The following is a 27338-nucleotide window of genomic DNA, read 5'->3' as shown; positions in this document are numbered from 1 at the left end:
AGTTTAAACCCTCCCCAACAGCACTAGCAAACATCTAGTAGGTAATACACATGAGGTACGGTAGCACAGTGATTATGTTACTGGATTAATAATCCAAGAGACAGGAGTTCAATTCCTACCCCTGGCAGCCGGAATAAAAAAGCTAGCATCAGTAATGGTGACCATAAAACTGCCAGATTGTTGTAAAAACCCAACTGCTTCACTAATGTCCTTTAGTGAAGGAAACCTGCCCTCCTTACCCGGACTGGCCTTTATGTGACTCCAGTCCCCACAGCAATGCGGTTGACTCTTAACTGCCCTCTGAAATGGCCTAGCAAGGCACGCAGTCGTATCAAAAAAACTGTTACGCTGGACTGCAGAAGTTCAAGAAGGCGGCTCACCACCACCTTCTCAAGGGCAACGAGGGATGGGCAATAAATGCTAGCCATGCCCACATCCCAGAAATAAATAAATAAAAAAGTTGCTCCTCCCACTCCCTCAGTAGCTGCTGCAGTAGAATTTGGATCTTCTGCTTTATATTTTAGAGCACTCTTATAGGTTGGTCACCCTTGAACCGACCCGATATCTAGATATCTTTTAATATCATACCATGGAGAATGAATAGGGAACCCTTATTTAGAACTGCTTGAGGACTGCATTAAGTTAGAGGAGTTCTAGAAATATGGAAAAAGTAATATTGATGAAACACAAATTGGCTCTTTCATGAACTCGTTGTCCCACATGGATTCCACTACAACTGAACTCTGCACTCCCATTCAGTTATATAGATTCAGAAATCAGATAGGACAGAGTGCTGATTCATCGATTTGACTTTGGTTTGAGCCCAGTCTGACCTGGATTGTGGTGATCCAAGTAAAACTATTTTAGGCTGCTTTGTTCATCTACAAAGTTGAGATTTTTTCTCAGTCCATGCCGGTGTTTATGCTCCACATGAGCCTCCTCCTACCCCTCTTCATCTCATCCTATCAGCATATCCCTCTATTCCTTTCTCCCTCATGTGTTTATCCAGCTTTCCCTTAAATGCATCTATACTATTGGCCTCAACCGCTCCCTGTGGTAGCGAGTTCCACATTCTCACCACGCTCTGGGTAAAGAAGTTTCTCCTGAATTCCCTATTGGATTTATTAGTGACTATCTTATATTTATGGTCCCTAGTTTTGGACTCTCCCACAAGTGGGAATATCTTCTCTACATTTACCCTATCGAACCCCTTCATAATTTTAAATGCCTCTATCAGGTCTCCCCTCAGTCTTCTCTTTTCTAGAGAAAAGGGCCCCAGCCTGTTCAATCTTTCCTAATAGCTATAACCCTCTCAGTTCCACTATCACCCTGGTAAATCCTATTTTTGCTCCTTCTCCAGACTCTATAATCCTTTTGTGTAATCCTAGTTTGTACTGAGAAGCGAAAATAATGGCAAAACACTGCGCAGGCTGGAAATCTGAAATAGAAACAGAAAATGTTGGAAACACTCAGCAGGTCAGGCAGCTTATGTGGAGAGAGAAACAGAGTTAACGTTTCAGGTTGATGACCCTTCGTCAGAACTGGAAGATGTGTAAATGAAAATTTCATACTGATGCAATGAGGTAACTTCCAAAATAAGGTGATTAAACTCCCATGTCAGGGTAACATGCAGAATCACTGAAAGACCTTGGATTGAGAGTGTCAGATAAGGTTATCATTGCAAAGTGGAAAAAATGCCATATTTACAATTAGATATATATTGTTTTATTCCTTCTTAGGTGATTGGCATCGCTAACAAGGCCACCATTTATTGCCCATCCCTAGTTGCCAGTGGTGGAGGGAGTGAATGTTTAAGGTGACTGTAATTATATAGGTCCTGGTGAGACCACACCTGGAGTATTGTGAAATAACAACAGAAAATGCTGGAAAAACTCAGCAGGCCAGGCAACATCCGTGGAGAGAAAATAGAGTCAACGTTTCGGGTGAAAACTGTTAAGTCCGTGAATGATTGAGACTCGGACTAGCAGGAGAGAAACAAAGAGATGTTTACTGGTGAAAGGCATAAACGAATCTAACCAACAGAGGCTCTCTAGCGCCTTTTATACAGGGGTGGTCACTGCCGGTACTGCAGTCTGAGACCAGTTATTCTCTTAAAGGTACATACACAACAATTCCTCCCCTTTTAGATAAACAGTACATAACATTCATTTAACAACTAATGATAACTAATTACAATCACAATTACTGTTGCTAGATACATTGGTTAAATTTAAGCAATTATAAGTTCAGGCTTCCTGATTCTGTCTGGATAACGCCTCTTTGGAGTATCAGGTTCTTCTGGCAATGTTGAGTCAGAATCAATGTCATTGTTTGTTTCATCTGCTTCCAATATTACCGGTTCTGCGGTAGCTGCAATTGGAACGTCGATTTCATTACCAGGTGTATCAGATCGTGGTGTGGAGTTGACGTTTTCCAGTGACTTTAGAATCTGGTCAGCATGGCGTCTTACAATGCTCTCCCCAACGTCCACGGTATACATGAGAGGTCCTTGTCGTGTACAAATCGTTCCTGGCTGCCATTTCTCAGTGCGGTAGTCCTGGGCCAAAACTGGTTGACCTATCTTAAAACTCCTGGTCGGCCTTTCATTCATATTCTGAAACTGCCTGTTCTCCACATCTCTTCAGACGTTTGGCTTAACCAAATCCAAGCGGCATCGTAGTCTTCGATTGAAGAACATCATGGCTGGAGTTTGGTTGGTAACCGCATGTGTCGCATTCCAGTAGGCAAACAAGAAGTTATCCACCTTGTGTTGTAGGGGTATATCTTCATTACACATTGCCTTGATAGCCTTCTTGAATGTTTGGACAAACCTCTCGGCCAATCCATTAGTGGCTGGATGATATGGGACAGATGTGTAATGCTTAACACTATTGTTCTTTAAGAACCTCCGGAACTCTTCAGACACAAACTGTGGTCCATTGTCAGAGCAAATCTGTTCAGGCAGCCCATTCCTGGTGAATATGGTTCGTAAAACTGCGATAGTTTTTTCCGTGGTGGTTGAGGACATTTTTATTACCTCTGGCCACTTTGAATGTGCATCCACCTCAATTAAAAACATCGAGTCCATGAAGGGACCAGCAAAATCAATGTGCACCCTTTGCCATGGAGATGAGGGCCACTCCCATGGATGCAGAGGAGCTTGTAGTGGGGCGTTTTGGACCTTCTGGCATCCTGCACAGCTCTTGGTCATCTCTTCGATTTCTCTATCGATTCCCGGCCACCACACAAACACTCTGGCTAAGCTCTTCATTTTTACCCCACCCAGATGACCCTCATGAAGCTCATTGAGCACTCTATCAGTCAACTTAGGTGGAATTACTACTCTGGATCCACACATCAAGGTTCCTCTGCACACTGACAGCTGTTCTCTTCTCGGCGAGAATGCTGGCAGCAGTGGTTCGCCATGTGCTGGCCATCCCTTCACCGTTAAATCATAGACCCGTGATAGTGTCGGGTCATTCCGTGTTTCCTTTTCTATGTTTGCATTCGTCACAGGGAGACATTCGACTATGGTCGAGTGGAATAACTCCATTGGATCCACTGCAAGGTCTTCTTCTTCCACCGTCGGCAACGGTAGACGTGGCAATCCATCAGCATTTCCATGCTGTTTAGTTCCTTTGTACTTGATGTCATATTGGTGTGCCCCTAGGAAAAGGGACCATCTCTGCAGCCGTTGTGCTGTCATTATCGGTACGCCCTTCTGAGGGTTGAAAATGGAGACAAGAGGTTGATGATCGGTTAGTAGAGTAAATTTTTGACCGTGCAGATAGTGATTGAACTTCTTCACCCCCCACACTAGGCTGAGGGCCTCTCTGTCAATCTGGGCGTAGTTACGCTCGGCAGAAGTTAACGAGTGTGACGCAAAAGCTATCGGCCTCTCCAAACCATCAAGGAATTTATGTGACAGTACCGCCTGAATGCCGTAGGGAGACGCATCACACGCCAGCCTGATTGGCAGTGCTGGGTTGTAGTGAGCCAATACTTCCTTCGAAGTGATTAAGTTCTTACTCTTCTGAAAAGCACGTTTACAATCATCGCTCCATTTCCATGCTACCCCCATTCGTAGCAGGGCATTCAGTGGATGCAGAATTGTCGACAAATTCGGCAAAAACTTATGATAGCAATTCACCAACCCGAGGAATGACCTCAGTTGCGACACATTTTCAGGCGCTGGGGCCTTAACAACCGCTTCAATTTTGTCAGGGGACTTATGTAACCCCTCTTCATCAATCACGTGGCCACAATACGATATCTATTTCTTAAAAAATTCGCACTTGGGGCGGTTGGCTCGCAGCCCATGTTCCCGTAGTCTAGTGAGCACCTGTTCTAGGTTGTTAAGGTGTTCACTGTCATCTTCACCTGTTACAAGGATGTCGTCCAAGTAACACTGAGTCCCCGGAATCCCTTGCAGGACTTGTTCCATCGCTCTTTGCCATATCGCCGGAGCCGATGCTACTCCGAATACCAATCGATAATACTGGTAAAGACCTTTGTGAGTGTTTATCGTGAGATACTTTCTAGAGGACTCTTCAACCTCCATCTGCAAATATGCTTGTGCTAGGTCAATTTTTGTAAAACGCTTCCCTCCAGACAGTGAGGCGAAGATGTCTTCTATCCTTGGAAGAGGATATTGTACTGTGTGAAGGACAGGGTTCACCGTCACCTTGAAATCCCCACAGATGCGAATCTTCCTTGGCTCTCCGGACTTATTGCTTAACGTTTTCTTCATGACAGGAACGATGGGTGTCGCCCACTCACTCCAGTCGACCTTAGACAACATGCCCGCCTTCTCCAGATTCTCCAGCTCTGCCTCGATGGCTGAACGAATTGCATATGGTACCGGTCTCGCTTTGAAAAACTTGGGAACTGCATTCTCGTCTATTTTTAACGAGGCGGTTACGCCTTTAAGCGTGCCCAGTTCTTGTTGAACTACCTCTTTGGCGTCAGCTAAGATTGTTGACAATTGTCCAGGAGTGACGTCTTCATCTTTTTTACCGTCCACCGTCATTGCATGAATGGAATGCCAATCTAAGTTTATCTTCCTGATCCATTCCCGTCCCAATAACGGTGGTCCACCATTTGGCAGTATGTAGAGATACAATTTCCGTATTTTCTTGCCATTGTATTCGACAGGCATCCTTATTTTTCCTCTGGGGTATACTTTTTGCCCTGTATACATCGTCAAGACGATGGATGTTTCTCTCAAGGGTATGTGTGAAAATAGCCGCTCATAGTCTCGTCGATTCATGACGGTTAGCGCTGATCCTGTATCCAATTCCATTTTAACTTGGGACCCTGCTATCATGAGGGTGACCCAAATGGTTCGGTGATCCTCTTTTGCGATTACATTGTGAAGTTTGAGACAGCTTAATCTCCTGTTCTCGGATTCACTATCGCTCATCTGGTCTTCGGAACTACTGTCCGTCATCTTTTGTACTTTCTTGTACGGTTCCTTAGTAGCCTTTTTGTTGTCGCTGGTCTTCTTCCCAGACCTCCAAACTCGTGCAATGTGTCCAATCTTCCCGCATCGCCTGCATATTTTGTCTTTGGACCAGCAGTCCTTCTGGTCATGGTTAGTTCTGCCGCAGCGATAACATTTTGCAAATCCCCGTGTCATTTCGTGGGTGCCGTATTCCTGTGGTTTTTGTTGAATTTCTGCAGCTCCCCTGGCTGCTGCTTCACACGATACTGCCACGCTGAAAGCCTTATCTAGCGTCAGCTCTTTTTCTGCGAGTAACTTCTTCTGTGTTCCTTCACTCAGGAGTCCACAGACAAATTTGTCCCGTAGGGTATCTGCCAGTCCTGCTCCGAACTGGCAGTGCTTTGATAGCTTGCGTAGCTCCGTAAGATACTCAGCATTGCTCTCATCTTTGTGCTGCGTTCTCCTGTGGAATTTAAATCTTTCTGCTATCAACAGCGGTGCAGGGTTTAAGTGCTCCTGTAGAACAGCAACAATTTCGTTAAAACTCTTCGCCTTCGGTTTGGCTGGAGTAATCAGATCCCACAATAGGCCATACGTTCTAGCGCCCATTACGTTTAGCAATATTGATGCCTTTTTTCCCTCCGCTATTTCATTTGCCTCGAAATATACCTCGACTCTTTCCACATACGTGGCCCAGTCCTCTAATGTATTATCAAAAGCAGTGATACAGCCAGTCTTCGGCATCTTGCAAATCTAAAATGGCGCCTCCCGCGCTTTGCCTTCTTCTCTGATTTAACAAAATGGCGCCTCCCGCGCTTTTCCTTCTTCCCCGCTGTTGTTAGCGCTGCTTTCCACGGTTTCCTGCGCGTTAAATATTAATTCGTTTTCTTTTATTATCTTGCCGTCGTGGAGCGGACCCTCTGGGACACTTCCCTCCCTCTTCTGAGGTCCGAACGCTGCTCAGCTTCAAAACACCGGCCACGCCCTGTATGCTCCACCCTCTCTCCCTCTCTCCTTGCTTCCCGACTCGCTGCCCGGCCCCGTTGAAAGGCCACCCGATCGAGCTTCAGCCCGCCGCAGCCCAGGAAGGATCAGAGCACTACCTGCCACCAGTCCGATTAGCTGGGAAACCATGGACCGAGGAACCCAGCCTGGCTCTGGACAGTCTCTCCTGCAAGTTTTGAAATCGATGATTGACGGTCGACGCCCGTTTCTCGAGTTTCAATGGCCTATTTTTTTTTTTTTTTCTTTCTTCTGGCTCCGACCTTCAACACGTCGTCGGAGCTGCTGCTGAGTTGCAGGTAAGTTCGTTTCTAACTCGTCGCCAGTGTTAAGTCTGTGAATGATTAAGACACGGACTAGCAGGAGAGAAACAAAGAGATGTTTACTGGTGAAAGGCATAAACGAATCTAACCAACAGAGGCTCTCTAGCGCCTTTTATACAGGGGTGGTCACTGCCGGTACTGCAGTCTGAGACCAGTTATTCTCTTAAAGGTACATACACAACAAAAACCCTTTGTCAAGACTAAAGTGGCACGGGAAATGAAATAGATTAAGAGGCCAGCTGGGAGCGAACAAAAGAGAAGTGAAGAGACATTGGCCCAGAAATTCAGTTGTTTGCACCAGCGGTTAGCGCTTAAAGAGACTGAGAATTGGGGCGTTACCCAATGTTGGGGCGGGCGCAATGAAGATAGCGACAACTCCCATATAGACTATACATTTAACTGCGCAAGCAGATAATGACGTCATTTCAGTGTGCAACGCCTTTTAGGGGCGCCTGAGCGGATATTAGGTGGCGCCCGGAGCCTTTACGCCTAGCGCTATTAGTGACAGTTCGAAGGAGCGTTAGCAGGCCCTTCTCGGAGTCGGGGGGCGCTATTTAAAGGGGACAGCTCTAGTATAGAAGCTTCAGCCACTTGGCCTGTTCATTGTGATCGTTGGTGGAGAGAGTTGGTGAGCTACTGTGGAGCAGAGTTTTTGGAATTTAGCATTAGAGTACTTGGGACCTTCAAACCTGTCCGGAGCAGTTGGAGCACTAGACCTAACAGCCTTTTGACCAACTGGCATCGGAATGGGAGATGCTTTGGAGGGCGACGGCCTCACGGCCGAACACTATGAAGGGGCAGAGAGACGGTGGGAGAGAGGGCCGGGATTGGCCAGAAGGAGGAGGGGCAATGGAGGTCGGCCAATCCGAGGGTATGCTGCGAGGGTCTTTAGGCAGCAGGTGTCATACCTTGACATGTCAGAGGAGCAGTGTGTGCGAAGGCTCCGATTCAGGAGGGACATTGTTACTGAGCTGTGCCACCTGCTTGCTGAGGATCTGCAGCCGCGTCTACGGTGCAGAACCTCTCTGTCGGTGGCCGTTAAACTGACTGTTGCCTTCAATTTTTATGGCAACGGATCCTTTCAGTCAGCCATTGGGGATATTGCGAATATCTCTCAGGTTGCAGTTCACTGTTGCATCCGGCAAGTTACAGCTGCCCTTTATAGGCGAAGGCGTCAATTCATCACCTTCCCTCTGACCCTGGAGAAGCAGGCGGAGCGCGCGCAGGGCTTCGCTGCTATTGCGGACTTCCCCATGGTGCAGGGGGCGATTGACTGTACACATGTGGCTTTGAGGGCACCATTCCAGAATCCTGAGGACTTCCGCAGCCGCAAGGGGTTCCACTCCCTCAACGTGCAGCTGGTCTGTGACCACTGCCAAATCATCATGGCAGTCAACGCCCAATTCCCAGGGAGCCGCCACGATGCCTTTATCCTGCGGTAGACCTCAGTTTGTGACCTTCTCTCGGTCACATGACCTCTGCTGGTCAGGCACAAGTAATCAATCAGGCAACTATGCTGCTAAGGCATGATAATCAAACAGGCAAATAACATCACTATTTGCTGATATCATTACATCTCCTTTTCTTAAAACAAAAGTATTTTACTTTTAACTAACAACATGTATTCTTTGTATTAATCTGCATTTTAACTGTAACACTTAATGAACTTACATTATCATTATCATGATCAAGGTTTTTTAACCTTGCTTTGTGTGTTCACATGAAATATGTCAATACACTAGAACTTGAAGAAAGAATAAGATAACATTACTTCCTTCTATAACAATAGTCCTTAAATTTGCTCAATGAGTCTCTCAGGAGGCTTCACGTGTCTTGAGGATTTTCTGATTGATTGTCCTTGAATCTGAGTTGTTGCCTCAGATGATGGTTTCTTAGCTGTGTGATCAGGTTGTTCAATAGTATCAGTCTCTTGACCTGCTGTGGCTGGTCCCATGAGAAGATCTCGACGATTTCTTCTCAGAACAGCACCCTCATCTGTCTGAATGGTGTACGATCTTGGTTGAACTTCACTCAGGAGAGTTCCCTTCTGAGTCCATGTGTTTGTTTTGTCTTTGAACCTTACTTGGTCACCAGTGTGGAGTTCAGGTAGGTTTTGTGTTCCTCTGTCATAATAGTACTTTTGCTTTTCTTTCTGTTGTTCTTTGAACTTCCTCACTTTCTCCCCCTCTTTTGTTTTCAGGAGGTTCTCCAGGATGGGTAGGTTTGACCTTAGCCGACGTCCCATCAGGAGTTGGGCTGGTGACATACCACACTCTAGCGGCGTTGTGCGGTATACAAGCATGCTTTGGTAGAAGTCAGTTCCACTGTCTTTTGCCTTGTACATCAGTCTTTTCACTGTCTGGACCGATTTTTCCACTAGTCCATTGGACTGTGGATAGTGAGGACTTGACGTTGTGTGGACAAAGTCCCACTCTTTGGCAAAGTGTCGGAAATTTGCATTGTTAAACTGGGGTCCGTTGTCTGTGAAGACCTCACTTGCCACGCCATGTCTGGAGAATATGGCTTTCATACTTCTTATCACAGCTTCTGCAGTGGTGGTGTACAGTCTACAAACCTCTGGATACAGGGAGTAATAGTCTGTGACGACAAGATAGTCCTTCCCTTGACATACGAATAGGTCAGCGCCTACCTTCTGGTAAGGTCTGTCTGGTGCTGGGTGTGGCTTTAGTGGTTCTCCCGGATTGCTTGCTCGATATTTCAGGCATATTGTGCAGTTTGACACCTCATTTGTCACATCTTGGTTGATTCGCGGCCAGTACATCACCTCTCGTGCTCTTTTCTTACACTTTTCGATTCCCAGATGTCCTCCATGGATCTTTTTTAGCATCCCTCTTCTCAGACTCTTTGGGATACCTATTTTACTTCCTTTGTAGATGATGTCTTCGACCACTGATAGTTCCGCCCTGCAGTTCCAGTACTCTGCTATATCAGGTGAGCAGTCTTGCTTCATGTTGGGCCATCCATCCAAGATGCTTTTTCTCAGTCGTCTCATTGTTTCATCTTTGTTTGTCTCAGTCTTTATGAGCTCCATTTTTGCATCTGCTATGGGCAGTGCACTTGTGATCATGTCCACGTAGGCGTTCACTTTTTCATCCATTGTGGTGTTTGTGGGCTCACTTGAGTCTACAGCTCTGGACAACGTGTCTGCTGTATACATCAGCTTACCCGGTATGTACGCAACATTCAGTGTATAGCGTTGCAGCCTGATCATCATTCTTTGTATTCTAAGCGGACAGCTATTTAGTGGCTTTTGGAACAATGCAATCAAGGGCTTATGGTCAGTCTCTACACTGATTGCTTGTCCTGCCACAAACTGGTGAAATCTTTCACAGGCGTATGTGATGCTGAGCAGCTCCTTTTCTATTTGAGCATATCGCGTCTCCGCGTCTGTCATTGAGCGCGATGCATATGCAATAGGTTGCCAGTAGTCATATTGTTGCAGAAGAACGGCATCGAGCCGACTCTGTGATGCATCTGATGATATCTTGATGGGTCTCGCTGGGTCATAAAACCTCAGAACTGGTTCCTCTGTGAGCAGTTTCTTTAGATCGCTCCATGACTTCTCATGCTCATGATTCCATTCCCATTCTATGTTCTTTTCAGTTAGTCTTCTCAGTGGCGCCATCTTTTCTGAGAGGTTGGATATGAATTTCCCCATGTAGTTGATCATTCCATTAAACCTCTGCACGTCCTTTTTGCATTGTGGCTTTGGCATATTCTCAATGGCGGACACCTTTCTGGGATCTGGTCTGATGCCCTCACTGCTAAGGATATCTCCCACGAATGTCAGTTCTGTCACCCCGAGCTGGCATTTCTCTCTATTCAGCTTCAGGTTTGTTTTCCTTGTTGCTTCCAGCACTTTTTTCAGTCTCTCGTCATGCTCAGTTCTTGTGGTTCCCCATACTATGATGTCATCCATTGATGTATCAACTCCCTCCAGGTGCTCATAGATCATATGGATAGTCTTGTGATACACTTCAGGAGCTGAGGCAATGCCAAATGGTAACCTTAGGAATCTGTATCTGCCAAATGGAGTGTTGAACGTGCACAGTCTTGAACTTGCTTCATCCAGCTTCATCTGCCAAAATCCTGAGGATGCATCTAACTTGCTGAAATATTTTGCATTTGCAAACTGTGCCATGATTTCCTCACGTGTAGGAAGCTTGAAGTGCTCTCTCTTTATTGCTCTGTTTAGATCTCTTGGATCCAGGCAAATTTTGAGCTTTCCATTCTTTTTGTCCACTACGACGAGGGAACTCACCCACTCAGTTGACTCATCTATCTTCTGGATCACGTTCAGGCTTTCCATCCTGTCCAACTCTGCCTTCAGTTGCTTTTGAAGAGCAAACGGAACTTTTCTGCATGGATGTATGACCGGTGTTATACTTTTATCTACTCTGATCGTGTGTCCTCCTGGAATGCAGCCTAGACCCTTAAATAGGTCTTTGTACTCTTTCATGAGTTCATCATAGACTGTCTCTCCTTCGCTTTCCACAACGAGGACTCTCTTTACCAGGTTCAGTCTCTCACAGGCTTTTAAACCTAGTATGGCTTGCACATCCTTTGGCACCACGATTAATGCTAGCGTGTGCTCTCTGTCCTTGTGTGTTACTTTGACAATGCATTTTCCTTTCACTGGTATATCAGTACCTGAGTATCCGGTCACTTTCACTTGTATTCCATGTAACTTTGGTCTGGGTCTAATTCTCTTAAAATCGGTCTCTGATATCACATTAACTTGTGCTCCAGTATCCAATTTAAATGGAATGTGTATGTCGTTCACTTTTAGTGTCAACATCCAGTCTCTTTCTTCTTTTTTGTTTTCAGACACAACATCTACATAGAATTCCTCTATCTCGCTTTCATCTACTGTATGGACCTTGCTTTGTTGCGCTTGGTTCTTACAGCAACGGGCATAATGGTTGTTTTTGTTGCATCTATTGCATGTTTTACCATATGCTGGACACTTTCTTGGTGGATGCTGTGTACCGCATCGACTACATGACTTCCGATTGTCCCTTTCATTTTTGTTTGCTGGCCACGCCTCTTTTTTCACATTGGCGCTCTCTTTGTTAAGCGGTTTGTGTCCATTCTTACTCACTGCATCAACGTTGCAGCTACTGTCACTGAACAGCTCCTTTGCCTGCAACTTCACAGTCTCTGTAGCCCTACACAGTGCTATGGCTTTTCCCAGGTCTAGATCTTGCTCTCTTAGCAGTCTTTCCCTTAGACCATTATCTGGAATACCACACAGCAGTCTGTCTTTTATCAGCGAGTCTGTCAGTCCCCCAAATTCACACGATTTGCTTTGGTTTCTCAGTTCAGTCACATACTGATCAATAGTCTCGCCCGTTTTCTGTACACATGTGAAAAATTTGTGCCTCTCAAACGTAACGTTGCGTTTAGGTATGCAGTAGGCCTCAAACTGTTCCATTATTTTATCTAGCTTCATTTTGTCTCCATCAACAGCAAATATGAAATTATTATACACCTCCAGCGCTGCATCACCCACTACATGTAAGAACACGAACGATTTCTGTTTATCACTTTTCTCGTCAGCTCCAATTGCTGCTAAATACAACTCTAAACGTTGTTTGAACCTTCTCCAATTTTCAGCCACATTACCTGACAACTGAAGTGTCGCCGGTGGGAGTAAACCTTCCATTTTTCACTTCGTTAGCTATTCTCTAATGGTAAGCAACGATGTTCTCTTCTGGCTTGCTAATATGTGGAGAGCTGATTTCGCTTACTTGCCACAACTCCTTTCACTGTCCCATCGAGTTGCTAACTTCAGATTTTTTCTCTTTCAGCCACTTCTGACACCATGTATTGATTTCTTTGTGGGTTCAATGATGAGACATTTATGAAAGAGAATGAGTTTTAATCTAAAGTCTGTTCAACTCTTTTATACAGCTTTTACAGGAGACATGATGCTGTGATGCATCTAGAATGAAACCGAAACTAAACTAACTGCCTTGCTTCTCTCGGTCACATGACCTCTGCTGGTCAGGCACAAGCAATCAATCAGGCAACTATGCTGGTAAGGCATGATAATCAAACAGGCAAATAACATCACTATTTGCTGATATCATTACATTGACCATTCGGGGGGAGCCCGGCAGTACTCGCCAGAGCAAGTGGGTCACATCATCGTCGTCTGCTGCATGCTCCACAACTTGGCGATTCGGCGCACCCAGCCAATTCCAGCTGTCCCTCAACGACCAGCAGAGCAGGCGGTCGAGGAGGAGGAGGAGGAGGAGGAGGAAGAGCAGGCGGAGAAGGAGGAGGAGGAGGAGCATGCGGACGAGGAGGAGGAGGAGGAGGAGGAGGAAGATGGAAGGGCTCCTGAAAGTGGAAGGGCCATCCGTCAGAGGCTCATGAGGACTCGTTTCGAGGCCCCTCTGGCGGAATGATGAGTGTCTTTACTCCTGCGCACTTTGGATGTTTGAAAGCCTCTGAAGGCCAGCATCACTGTAATTAGTCACGTGCACCATAGCACATTAAAACTTCTCTTTATTGTCACAAAAGTCTTTCATTACAGCAAAACAACGTCATGTCAACAGAAACCATAACTAACAAAATAACAGTTAACTCTTCGGCAAAGCCGCAAAACTAAACAAACCATTTCCAACAATTACAACAGGTGAGGGTGTCCTTGAATTTGGCCAAAGAAATGTCTCAGCACCTTCCTCTACTGCTGGCCCCTTGATGGAGAACGACTTCTCTTTCGCGGTCGGCCCCTTCCCTCCCTGCTGCTCCTACGTAATTGAACCCCAGTGGCGGGGTGAAGGCTGGGGGACGCCTGCTGACTGTGTGGAAGCGCAGAAGCCCCTGAGGGATGGCCTGGCTGACCTCTGGGCTTGGAGGGTGCGGACACAGGATGCTTGATCTGAGCATGGCTGGAAGCAGTGTGCCCTGCAGGTGGTGGCAGCTGCACTGCAGACGTACCAGCGCTGGCATGTGCAATGGTCACCTGCCGAGAGAGGACACCTGCACCATGGTCGGACGACACACTGGCTCTCTGAGGGGATCGGCTCGGCTCATCCGCCACAATCGCATGCTCCACTGATTCCTGGCCTTGTATGGGACTGGAAGGGCCCGGGGTGATCCTAGCTGATGCAGATAGGGTGGCTGCAGTGAGAGTTCGCGTTGCCTCAATCTGGGTGTGGGCAAGGCCGGCAAGTGACTGCGTGGCAGCAGTGAGGACCTGTGAGCCAGGTGCCAGTGCTTCGGAGAAGCCCTGGACAGTTCATTCCATTGCTTCGGACAAGGCCGGTGCCGACCGCGCCACTGCCTCGGACAAGCCCTGGACAGACCATTCCAGGGATTGTACAAAGCCCTGAACAGTCCTTTCCATAGCGGCCTCGAAGCCCTGGACAGTCCTCTCCATTGTTGGCCCGAAGCCCTGGACAGTCCTCTCCATTGTTGCCCCGAAGCCCTGGAGAGTCTTGCCCATTGTTGACCCGAAGCCCTGGAGAGTCCTCTCCATTGTTGCCCCGAAGCCCAACACACTCTTTGCCAGTGTATCTATTGACTGAGGCATCCTCCCCACTGCAGCCATCAGCTCAGTGTGCCTGAGCCGGGCCTGGGTGCTCATTTCAGCCAGGCGATGCACCTCCTCTGCACTCTGTGCAGCAGTCATCACTACCTGTCTTGCCCTCCGGGGAGACGGTGGCCGAACTTGCCTACCCCCCTTGCGTTGCTGCATGCCGCTTGTTCCGGCAACTGGCTGATCCTCAGAGCCACCCCCCTCCCCTCCAGGGAACTACTATCCCCAGTCTGTAGATGTGTATGCTCCCCTGAGATTGGAACGGATGGTCCGGCTTCCTCCTGATCCTCGCCTCCGGAGGCACTGGCACTGGCAGCTTCAGGGCGTTGAGCCCGAGTTGGTGATGCATCATCTGAAAGCAGGGAGGTGGAAAAGTGGCTTTAGCAAAAGGACAGGTTGGCGGAAAGGCATGCCAGATTGCGGCAAGGCTCTGACATGGCTGCACACTGAGGAAGCATGCTGGCGGGGGGACCAAGTGGAAGGAAACAGCTGAAAAAGGAGAGAGCCTTACCCTCGCTGTCGGAAATGGGGTCGGCAGCTGCAGTGGTAACAGGACCAGACAGACGTCCTCCAAGAAACTGTTGCACTCTCTCCTCGAGATCCGTCAGAGTGACGACTTGTGGAGGCCCGCCACCGGTTCGAGTCTGGTCCTTTCGCCTCGCCGCCAGCTTGGACTGCAGGGGAAAGAAGGGGAAGTTCTGTAACATGATGCCTTGAGAGATCATCTCATGCCCCCCATGGTGCAAGAGCCCTTACATGAGGCCTTGAGAGATCATCTCATGCCCCCCATGGTGCAAGAGCTCTTACATGAGGCCTTGAGAGATCATCGCATGCCCCCATGGTGCAAGGGCCCTTACATGTGGCCTTGAGTGAAATGTCCATGTGTGTGCCCAGAAAGGGCCATGGGTGCTTGCTGACAGATGGCCACTGGGGCATCATGGCAACAGGGTGCTCGAAGTCAGGTGCAGATGGAGGGAATCAGAAGTTTGCATAACCAACACTCACCCTAACGACCCGAGTGAGGTTGTTGAATTTCTTCCTGCACTGAACAGGGGTCCTGGTCGCCATGCTGCTGGAGTTGACCCTCAGAGAAACCTCCCTCCAAGATCGCCGGTAAGCCTTTTGATTCGGCCTCTTGCCATTGTCAGGATACAGAACAACTCGACGGCGCTCAACTGCAGACACCAACTGGTCCAGAGCCTCAGTGCTGAAGCGCTCTGCTCTCTGTCTCACCTTCTCCATCCTGACCAAGTTTCTTGCGCCAGAGAAGGGCGAGCGCCGATTCTGAGGCTTACAGGGCGTTGAGTTTGGCAGCTCAGGCTGACTGACCCACCCCTTTAAGAGCCGGCCGGCGCCTGGAAGTCTCGTGGTTTCTGGTAATTGAGATCACCTGCGCTGCGCCCGTCCGCGCCGATATTGGGTAGCGCCTGAACTTTTGCACCTTAGGAGCCCCGTGCAACGTCTGATTTCGCGCCTCAATCCCCTTTGGGGGCGATGCAACCCAATATCGCGCCAGGCGGCGATAAGTTTCGTCTGGCTATAAACTTTGCGCTGCGCCAGTTCTAACGCCTCAAGCGGGGCGATACCCAATTTCTAGGCCATTAAGAGGTATTCAAAACCAGACGAGGTGGTGATAGGAATAGTGGAGACAAAAGACGGCTCAGATTAGGTGTGAAATGCTCTGGCAGAATGGGAGACAGCTGCCATGTGGGAGAGAGAGGGAGAAAGGGGTTGGGGGGGGTGGTGAAAGGGCCAAAACAAAGGTGTGGATAAAAAATAAGCAAAAATGTAATGGGAGCCGAGGTTATGATCTGAAATTGTTGAACTCGATGTTGAGTCCGGCAGGCTGTAAAGTGTCTAATCGGAAGATGAGGTGCTGTTCCTAATCTTCCGATTAGGCACTTTACAGCCTTCCGGACTCAACATCAAGTTCAACAATTTCAGATCATAACCTCGGCCCCTATTACATTTTTGCTTATTTTTTATCCACACCTTTGTTTTGGCCCTTTCCCCCCCCTTTTTTCTCTCTCCCACATGGCAGCTGTCTCCCATTCTGCCAGAATATTTCACACCTAATCTAGAGCCGTCTTTTGTCTCCACTAGTCCCATCACCATCTCGTCTGGTTTTGAATACCTCTTAATGTCTCTTCACTTCTCTTTTGTTCTCTCCCAGCCTGGCCTCTTAATCTATTTCATTTCCTGTGCCTTTCCGGCCTCGACAAAGGGTTTGACTTGAAATGTTGACTCTATTTTCTCTCCACGGATGTTGCCTGGCCTGCTGAGTTTTTCCAGCATTTTCTGTTGTTATTTCGGATTTCCCGCATCCACAGTATTTTGCTGTCGTGCTGGAGTATTGTGAACAGTTTTGGTCTCCTTACCTAAGGAAGGATATACTTGCCATAGAGGGAGTGCAACGAATGTTCACCAGACTGGTTCCTGGGATGGGGGGATTGTCCTATGAGGCGAGATTGAGTAGACTGGGCCTATATTCTCTAGAGTTTAGAAGAATGAGAGGTGATCTCATTGAAACATAAAAAATTCTTACAGGGCTTGACAGGGTAGATGCTGAGAGGCTGTTTCCCCTGGCTGGGGAGTCTAGAACCAGGGGTCACAGTCTCAGAATAAAGGGTCGGCCATTTAGGACTGAGATGAGGAGAAATTTCTTCACTCAGAAGGTGGTGAATCTTTGGAATTCTCTACCCCAGAGGGCTGTGGAGGCTCAGTCGTTGAGTATATTCAAGACAGAGATAGATAGATTTTTGAATATTAAAGGAATCAAGGGATATGGGGACAGTGCAGGAGAGTGGTGATGAGGTAGAAGATCAGCCATGATCTCGCTGAATGGCGGAGCAGGCTCGAGGGGCCGAATGGCCTCCTCCTGCTCCTATTGCTTATGCTCTTATGGGGTGCCAATCAAGCAGACCGCTTTGTCCTTCTTGCGTCCTGTTGGAGCTGCACTCATCCAGGGAAGTGGAGAGTATTCCATCACATTACAAACTTGTACCTTGTAGGTGGTGGAATGGCTTTGGGGAGTCAGGAGTTAAGTCACTTGCCACAGAATACCCAGCCTCTGACCCGCTCTAATAGCCACGGCACTCGGCAGTTGAGTGTCTGGTCAATGGTGACACCCAGGATTGTGGTGGTGGGGTATTTGGTGATGTTAATTCCATTCAATGGCAATACATTGAAATGCTTATACATTAATATTAATAAATATATATTAATAATCATATATTGATGTTTGTATCTCATGCTGTATTTCAGGTAGACAAACTTTTCCACGGGGTCTCACCATGTTAAATTGTCAGACGTGGCTCAGTGGGTGGCACCCTTGCCTGAGTCAGAAGGTCATGGATTGAAGTCCTACTCCAGAGATTTGAGCACAAAATCCAGGCTGACCCTCCAGTGTCAGTAACGAGGGAGTGCTGCACTGTCGGAGGTGCCGTCTTTCAGATGAGACATTAAACCGAGGCCCCGTCTGCCCTCGCAGGTGGACCTAAAAGATCCCATGGCCACTATTTTGAAGACGAGCAGGGGAGTTCTCCCCGGTGTCCTGGGGCCAATATTTATCCCTCAATAAACATCACTGAAAACCGATGATCTGGTCATTATCACATTGCTGGTTGTGGGGGTTTGCTGTGTGCAAATTGACTGCCGCGTTTCCCACATTACAACAGTGACTATTATTTATTAAAATGTTGGAATTCACAGACACAGGACAGGCAGAAAATGTCCTTCGTTGCTGTTTGTGGCACCTTGCTGTGCGTTTCCTACATTACAACAGTGACTACCCATCAAAAGCACTTCATTGGCTGTAAAGCGCTTTGTGACGTCCCGGGGTCTTGAGAGGCACTGTAGAAATGCAAGTTCCTTCTTTCTTTTTGAAAATTGTCAACATTTGCCCCTCACCATTCCCTGCCTTCCCTCTAGGTGTCGCCTCGATAGGATGTGCCCTCGTCGAGTGAGCAGGTCTGAGCTGTCCTGGTCGCCGTCGCGGCGGCTGGTCCTGATCTACCGGTACATGGAACGTCAGAATCTACTGCTGCCCAGGGCTGAGCCAGCTTTCCAGCTTTAGACGTCCGCACCCCAAGGCTGCATCCAACATTACAGCCCGGACAGCACAGCTGGCTTTAACTATTTAAACGGTACTTTTTATTTTTATCTTTATCGCAATCAATTTTTAATCTTTTGTTTTAAACGCATTTCTCATTAAATGTTTGCCAGACATTTTACACTGGGTGACTGATCATTTTAATATTTTACTCTTTGAGAATTGATTAATTGTCATTGCCATATTTAGCTCCATAAGATAAATTATGATTTTAATATTTAACGGGTGGAGATTAGGTAAATGGCGATTTTGAGTCTTCGTTTATTATTTATCCCAGATGCTATCTGTCTTAATTTATATTAGTTTTTGAATGTTGTTGATTAAGGGGCAGGTTAGTGTGTTCGAGATTGTGAGAGGTTGATATCAGGACACTTTTCTTCACACTCCGAGTGAAAAACACATGAAATAGGCTCTTGGATAGAATAGAATTGAAGACACTGGAATTATATCGGAAAAGTTTAGCAATGGGGCCAAGTGGTGTTGGATCTTTCTGAATGGTGAACTAAGAACGATCTCATCTCCTCACCGCCTTCTGGTTTTTATAACCTTTACAAACCTTCCCAAAACCCATCTCTCCAGTCAAGCTTTCCCCTCATCTCCTCATCCTTCTTTTCCTGTCTCAGGGTCCATTCCCAATCACTCTTAGTAAGGCGGCCTGGGATGAACTTCTACATTAAAGACGATGTATCAAATTCAATTTCTTTTTGTTTGAGTATCCACCAATTTCCATCACTTCATCATTCGCGGCCGCGACTTCAGCTGCCTGGTCCCTAAGCTCTGGAATTCCCTCCCTAAACCTCTCCGCCTCTCCAAGCTTTTGGCCATCTGCCCTAACATCTCCTCATATGGCTCGGTGTCATATTTATTTTTTGATAACACTCCTGTGAAGTGCCTTGGGGCGTTTTATTATGTTAAAGGCGCTGTGTAAATGCAAGTTGTTGTTGTTACAAATGCAAGTTCCTTCCTTCTGTTTCCTTGTGCTTTATTTTCTTGCAATCTACTAGAAGAAATGTAAAATAGGAAAGGAGAATGTGTAAAACGAAGCAGATGGAGAATGCTTTCCCCCCCCACTCGCTCGAGGAGAAGCAGGTTTGGATCATCCTTGTAAAGTTTGGCACCCATTTCCTCTCTGCTTAGAAAACATCCTCAGCAAGCAGACTTCACCTTTCGGGCTCACGGGGGAGAAAGCGTAAAATGGAAGTCCAGACAATCGAAGCCATTACCTGAAATAAAATCCCAGCTGGACAATCGTCATACAAAGGCAAGAACCTGACTGAGGAGCAAAGCAGCACAATAATGCTAAGAAACAGAACACATACTGCTGACAGGAGGGTGAAACAGAAGGAAATACTGAACCTCACGTTATACGTTTCATTAACAAATCACATTCATAGAAATAAGCATATTACGAAAGGTAAGTACATAAGATTACATAGAATCTACAGCACAGAAAGAGGCCATTCGGCCCAACTGGTCCATGCCGGTGTTTATTCTCCACACGAGCCTCCTCCCACCCCATCAGCATAACCTTCTATTCCTTTCCCCTTCATGCTATTCACCTCAACCACTCCTTGTGGTAGCGAGTTCCACATTCCCACTACTCTGGGTAAAGAAGTTTCTCCTAAACTCCCAATTGGATTTATTAGTGACTGTCTTATATTGATGACCACTAGTTTTGGTCTCCCCCACAGGTGGAAACATCTTCTCTACGTCTACCTTATCAAAACCTTTCTTTATCTTAAAGACATACAAGTGAAGGTGGTCATTTTAACCCATCTAGCTCTTCACAAGGTAAATAAGGATAAGGATGTCCTCTCCTACGAAATCGTATCATGGGATCTTTTGCATTCACCTGAGAGAGCAGACGGGGCCTCGGTTTAACATCTCATTTGAAAGACGGCAACTCCAACAGTGCAGCACTCCCTCAGCACTGCACCAGGAGTGTCAGCCTGGATTTTTACGCTCAAGTTGCTGGAGTGGGACTCGAACCCACAACCTTCTGACTCAGGATCTAGTTGCTGCACCATGGTTAAGGAGAGGCCTATCAGTCTTCCAATAGGAAGGAAGGAAAGGAAAGGAGGAAGGTATTGCATTTATACAGCGCCTTTAACTACCTCAGGACATATCACAATACTTTACAGCCAATGAAGTACTTTTGAAGTGTAGTCGCTGTTGTAAGTGAGGGGGTACAGTTATGAAAAGATTGAGAAGTTAGGACTTTTTTCACTACAGCAGAGAAAGTTATGGCGTGTCTTGATAGAGGTTTGCAAGATGGTGAAAGGTTAGGATGTGAAGGAATAGGTCATATTTCAGAAAGATACACCATAATATGAACAGAATACTGATATTATTAATACATGATATACTGGGTTTAAAAGTCTGGAAAGCCTTGGAGACACAGGCTGCAAACAGAAATACAGGCTTCTGAGATAGTTGTTTAACAAAGTTGTAAAAAACCATAATCTTTGAAATGGGAATTAGTTAAAAATACTAAAACAATGAAAGATTGAAGAAAGCCATTGGCGCTTCTGAAAGGTCTACGGTTTGCAACCAACACAATGAGAAGACCCAGTTTAAGGTGTTATAAGCTAACATGTTGAACAGAAACACAAACATTAAAAGAACCATGTGCCTTTGAAAAGATGACATCAAGTAAAAGAAACACCTGCTGGTCAAATAGTTTTTATGTTAAACTTCGATGACAGGAAGCATAAGATTAAATATGCAACCAATTGAGATAGCTAGAAATGCATGAAACATTCAGTTAAAGTGGTTTTGATTTATATATAGTAAAAACCATACCAACAAGAACACTTTGAAGATATGACTTCAATAGATGCACCAAGCAATTACATTGTGTTTGTATTAAACTTGGAACACCATGGAGCCACAATGTCTGCTAAAAACCAGTAAAGCCAATATTAAGAATTGAATGAAGAATCTTCAATAAGAATGGCATCAAACAGAAACCATAGCTGTCATATTGTTTTTATGATGGTTTTTGGAACACCTAAAAGGTAGAGACATAATTATGCATGCAATAGTTGAATTGATAGTAAGATAGAAAGCATTCAAAAGAGGTATCAATAAAGACAATTAGCTGACATCAGCAGAGAACTTCAAAGAATGAACCATTGCAAAAAGGGTATAAAAATAAGAGCTTTTCAAACAGAAAGTCAAAATTCGCTGAACGGGCCAAACATTTCTCAACTCTTCAGAGGCATCTCTGCAAGTCTTTAACTTTGAGTCTCGGGTGATCAAAGAGGTACTATTTTAATATTTTGGTGGATGTTCTGGATTTAGAAATAAGTAAGAAATGTAACAAAGTAAAGATTTGAGAATAAGGATCTCTGAGAAATAAGAAATGTAAGCTATTAGTATTTTGAATTGTTAATGTTGCGACTGAATCAACAGCTGTTAAATGAATGTCGGCTCTTAAATAAAACTATATATTTTTAGAATTGTCTCAAAGAGTATTTCTGTATAAACTCGCAAATCCAATTTCTGTACACTCTTTTGTAAGGAGTTGCAGAATTCTGGGGGTATTCCGGACCTTCATAATATCTAGAAGGTTACAGTGTAGTTAAACTTATTAAACGTGCTATCTGGAGGATGGTAACATCTTCAGTCATTCCTTTCCTTTAGGGAGAGATAGTCTGAACCTTTAGACCCATTTAAGCATCTTATGGAATTCGGCTATCTCTAACTTAAGTTGAAGGTGAACATCTGGGGAATACGCCTGATCTGGGGTAGCCCGAACAGGGCTAGGACTGTAATTAACCCTTCAAGGAGAGGGTAATAGTGATAGATTGGTTCCAGTGTTTGGTGAGCTGGTAAAGAGAGAGAGAGAGAGAGAGAGAGAACAATTTTAAGATGACCAGAAAAAGCAGAAAGTTAGAAAAGTGTCTTTGTACAGAGAATGATTAGAATGTGGTATTCTATTCCACAAAGTTATTGTAATTCTTTTGAAAGATAATGAAACGTTAGGTTAAAAATAGAGGCCTAGAAATTGGCCTGAGGCACCCAAACGGTGCAAAGATCGCCTGGGCGCTGGAATTTGCGCCGTGATCGCCGCATTAGCGATTGCCGCAAATTCAGTTGAAGTGCCCCTAGAGGGAGACGGGGCACGGCTCGAGGCGCTCCGCGTCCCTCTTAGGGCGCTGAAAGTGAATTTCGCAGTGCTACGTGCCGCAGCGCCACACGCTGCGGCACGGCACGCTGTGGTACTGCAGGCCTTCCTCCCACTGTTAAGGGGGAGGGGCCTGCAGCAGCGCGAGCCCCGATCGCGAGTGCCGGTAAAAGAGCCCAGCACCAAGGAGAAGTGCCGGGCTCTCGGGAAACAGCCGGCAATGCCGCGGGGCGGGGGGACCAGGAGGCCGGGGACGGAGGTGCTGGCAGGCGGCCGCCAAAAAAGCAGCCGCCCCGCACCTCCACCTTAACTTGCGCCTCTGCCGGTGCAGCAAGGCCCCGTGAACCGGGCGCGGGTAGCGAATGGCGCTGCAGCGACGTTCGCTACAAAATATCGCGATCGGGGCGCGAATGGGGCACTGCGCACACCGATGACGTCATCGGTGGCGACGCAGCGCAAAAGGCTAACGCCACCATTAGCTACCCTGCTGAATATCACGGGAGGCGCAGCCAGTGGCGCTACAGCCACTGACTGCCTCTTTAGGCGCTAACAGGTGGCGCTACCCACCCAATTTCTCCCCCAGAGACTCTTAAAGGATTTTTGACCATTTTTCCACAGAACGGATTTGGGAAAAATAATTATTTTATTGCTAGGTTGTTAAAGCAATGCATAGTCTCATGAGTTTTTTTTAAAATTGCAATGAGGGGTCACTCGGTAAAGAAGCGATTCACCTCAGCCTGTACAGGCCTGATGTACCTGAGCTTGAATCCTGGTCTGTGTTGAGATAGCGGATCCACACCGGCCTGGCAGTAGGAGTGCTACAACTGGGCTCAGCTCCGTTAACACAAAGTCTGCACCAACATCAGCCCATCCTGCCAAGCTCCAGTAGCCTCCAGTGCTCCAGCGAATTGGACTTCCCAGAATCTGTCCTCGCTTTCCAATCTTCCATTACTGTGTTTTGACCAACTGTTGCATCTCCTCCACACATAACATCCCCTAGTCCTCTGGCACCAGTCTCACACCATCTCGTCTTGGACATATATCGCCTTTCCTTCATCATCGCTGGGTCAAAATCCTGGAACAAAGTTTAGTGGCCGGCGCTAATTATCGCCGCCGACCGCGAATTTCGTCTCCATCGCCCCTGGAGGTGATTGGAGTGCTAAATCAGGCGCGACACACCTCTCTTAGGGCGCAACCATCGGGGAGCGAGGCGCTACCTCAGAACGCTACCGAAGCTCAGGCGATGCCAATTACCCTGGAACTCAGACAGACTGGCGCCGTCCAGCTCTTAAAAGGGTGGGTCCATCTTGCTGCACAGCCGTGCCCTGCTCATTGCAGTGTTGAACCTCGGCCTGGAAACACCTACCCAGCTGAAACCAGTGATGGATGCTCAGGGGCCCAGGGAGAGAGCGCGGCGCTTTAGCGACCAGGCATTGGTGGCTCTGGTTGGCGCTGTGGAACACCGACGGGCAGTGCTGTTTCCAGAGAGTGGCAGGAAGCCGTTGCCCCGCGAGTTTACAAGAGTCTGGAGGGAGGTGGCCCAGCACGTGTCATCGCGGAGCCTGGTGCCGAGGACACATACACAGTGTCGTAAAAAGTTCAACAACCTCACTCGGGTGGTCAGGGTGAGTAGCTACTTTTCAATAACTTTACATCCCACCATCTCAACTTCACTCTGTGCCCAGACGGTGTAAATACCCAAATGCCCAACACTCACCCAACAACTATGCCCATCTCAAAACTCACATGCGCATCCCACACCTTGCAGACATTAATGGCTATTCAACTATGGTAGGCAAATCTGCCAAACACATGGCTGCTCACTCACATGCTGTCCTTTTTCTTGCAGGCCAAGCTTTCACATAACCGGCGAGAGACCCAGCGGATGGGAGGAGGACAGGCGGAGCTACACTCTCTCACTGAATTGGAGGAGAGAGGCCACCGACTCATTGCGATCCAGGTAGTAGGCACCGTGGAAGGTGGAGAGCTCGACTCCCTTGGAGACAGGAACGGTATGTTCATCAGCTTTCTCTCCTCTCTCATACCACTACCCCCTCACAACACCAGCCTTTTACACGTTCAATCTAACTATACAGACTCCAGTCCTTGCTCCCTTCCTGCCCCCCTGCCCTCATGCTAAAGCCACTCTTGCGCCTTCTTGCTTTCAGATAGCCTCCAGCTGACCAGCCTGTCTCTCAGCCTCCCAGTGGCAGCGGTGCGGGAGAGGAGGAGGAAGAGGAAGCCGGAGCCTCACCGCCTGCATCTCCCGAGGGTGACACATCCGACACTGGGGCCACGCGTTCACTGGCGGGGAGCAGGGGATTAGTGTCTGATGAGGGTGAATCTCCGGGACCCAGCGGGCTGCAGCAATGCCATGGGGGAAGGGAAGCTCGGGGGCCATCTCCCTGGATGGTGAGTGCGTGCACGAGTTCTGCTGCACAGGACTCGGATGAGGACCTCGACATCGCGGCCATGAACACTCAGGCGATGAGTATGCATACTGAGCTCATGGGTGCAATGGCAAGGGTGGCCGATACCATGGATGCACTGGCTAGGAGCGTGGAGGAGTCCGCCACCAGCACAGCTGTTATCTGTGCGCAAACCCTTGAACCATCCTTGCCTCGTTGCAGAGGATGGTTGAATTACAGGGAGACCGTGAGGAACCAAAGCCCATGCTGCATGTAATGGGTCAGGTGGCAGCACCTATTGCAGCACAGGCCAAGGCAACACAATGGGTTAGTGCTGGAATCGAGTCATTGGCTGGTGCCATCCAGTCTCAGACTACTCTCATGCAGTCTCAGATTGATGCCACACAAACACTGACTGCTGCCATCCTCGCTGGGTCACCCACAGTCCACCGGGGATCTCATGGTACCACAGCAGGCCAGCAATCTGTGCTTGAGCAGATTGCTCTGGACGCTGAGGTACTGCCCCGGGGGAGTGGCAGTGTGTCGGTCGAGCAGGAGGGTGCTGTCCTCTCTCAGGATGACAGCATTCCTGCTCCCACCACTGCCACTTCCCCATTGCACTTGCCACTGCCTGCAACACAGCCAGCCCAGACTGCTGCCGCCCATGCAGAGTTGGTGCAGTCTGCAGCCGGGCCCTCCAGGCCCAGAGCTGGTCGAGGGCGTCCTGCAAGGCCATCTGCAGTCTCCGGATCCAGCATTCAGCAGCCTTCCACCAGCCTTGCTGCGGCCACTGGGGCCCCATTATGGAGGAGCTGTAGGGTGGGAAGGGGGGAAGTGCACAGGGGATGGAGATCACCCTCGAAGGCTGAGAAGTAAAATATATGGGCCTAGAAATTCAGTTGTTAGCGCCAGCCGCTAGTGCCTTAAGAGGGCGAGAAGTGGGGCGCTAAGCGGCTAGCGCCCGGGCGCAGCACGATCTGCGCCTCTCATGAACTTCAGTTAAGATTTAGCGCCGGCGCAAAACCGCAGTGCCCGCTCAGCTGCGCGCGCAGATCCTGATGTCATGTCATGGTGCAACGCCCTTGGTGCGCCCCGAACCGGAAATTCAGTGGCGCCGGCCTAATGTGCGCCTGGCGCCCCCAGCGACTGGTAGAGGGGAACGGTTCCCAGTCGCTGCGGGGCGCGGGGGGCACTATTTAAAGGGGACTCCTCCTGCATTATAAGTGGCAGCCATTTTGCTCCAATCCTTCTGTGTGACAGACGGATATTTGGAGAGAGACAAAGGCAGAGAGCTTTCTGCTTCGACTCAGCACTCGCACAGGTACTTCTGGCTTCAGGCCAGAGCTTTGCACTTGGATTTCACTTTCAGTGCCATAGCCTTGAGTTGCCACATATAATGGGGGCTGCAATGGGTGGAAACGTCGGCTTTCTGCATTGCTTTCAAAGGGCTCAGAGACGCCGTGAGAGAGTGCCAGTCATGGCCAGATGGAGAAGGGCCAACAGGCGTCGGCACAGGAGGCCTTACCCACCCAGGGTATACCGCCAGCAGTTCTCATATCTGAACATGTCTGAGGAGTAGTGTGTTCGGAGGCTGCGATCCAGAAGGGAGGTGGTCACTGAGATCTGCCACCTGCTTCGCAGAGATCTGCAGCCACATCTGAGGAACAGGACGTCTCTGTCGGTGGCAGTGAAGGTGACGGCGGCTCTCAACTTCTATGCCACCGGCTCCTTCCAATCCGCTACTGGGGACATTGCCAATGTCTCCCAGTTCGAGGTACATTGCTGCATCCGCCAGGTGAACAATGCCCTTTTCAGAAGGAGACGTCAGTACATCTCCTTCCCCATGACCCTGGACAAGCAGCAAGAGTGTGCAATGGGATTTGGAAGAATAGCGGGCTTCCCCATGGTCCAGGGCGTAGAACTGATGAACCAGCAATGGTCAGGCCTTGCTTCAGGGCTGCAGTGTGCAGGGCATGGCAGCCAAACAAGTCAACCCTCCCCCTTTAAGAGCTGACCGGCGCCAGCGTGTCTGCCTTCATTCAGAAACTCCCCGCACCTGCGCTGCGCCCGCCCTCGGTGGTAGCGCCCCGGATCGCCGGTTTAGCGCCTTAAGATAGTCGTGCATTGCCTGCTTTAGCGCAGCTGCAACCTCTTGGGGCGATGCAACTGAATATCAGCGAGGGTGGCGCTATGTTGCGCCAGGCGCAAACTTTAGCGACCGCCCGGCTGTAGCGCCCCAAACGTGGCTATACTGAATTTCTCGGCCCTGTAATAAATGGGGGGAATATTTGTGGGAAAGTTCGATGTTAATGTTATTATATTTATTCACTGTTTTGCTGCTTATCTCCATGT

The sequence above is a fragment of the Somniosus microcephalus genome, chromosome 1 (genome assembly GCF_052327205.1).
Source record: "Somniosus microcephalus isolate GS21.2 chromosome 1, FLI_Smic_1.0, whole genome shotgun sequence".
Classification (NCBI taxonomy): domain Eukaryota; kingdom Metazoa; phylum Chordata; class Chondrichthyes; order Squaliformes; family Somniosidae; genus Somniosus; species Somniosus microcephalus.
This window is presented reverse-complemented; position numbering follows the sequence as displayed.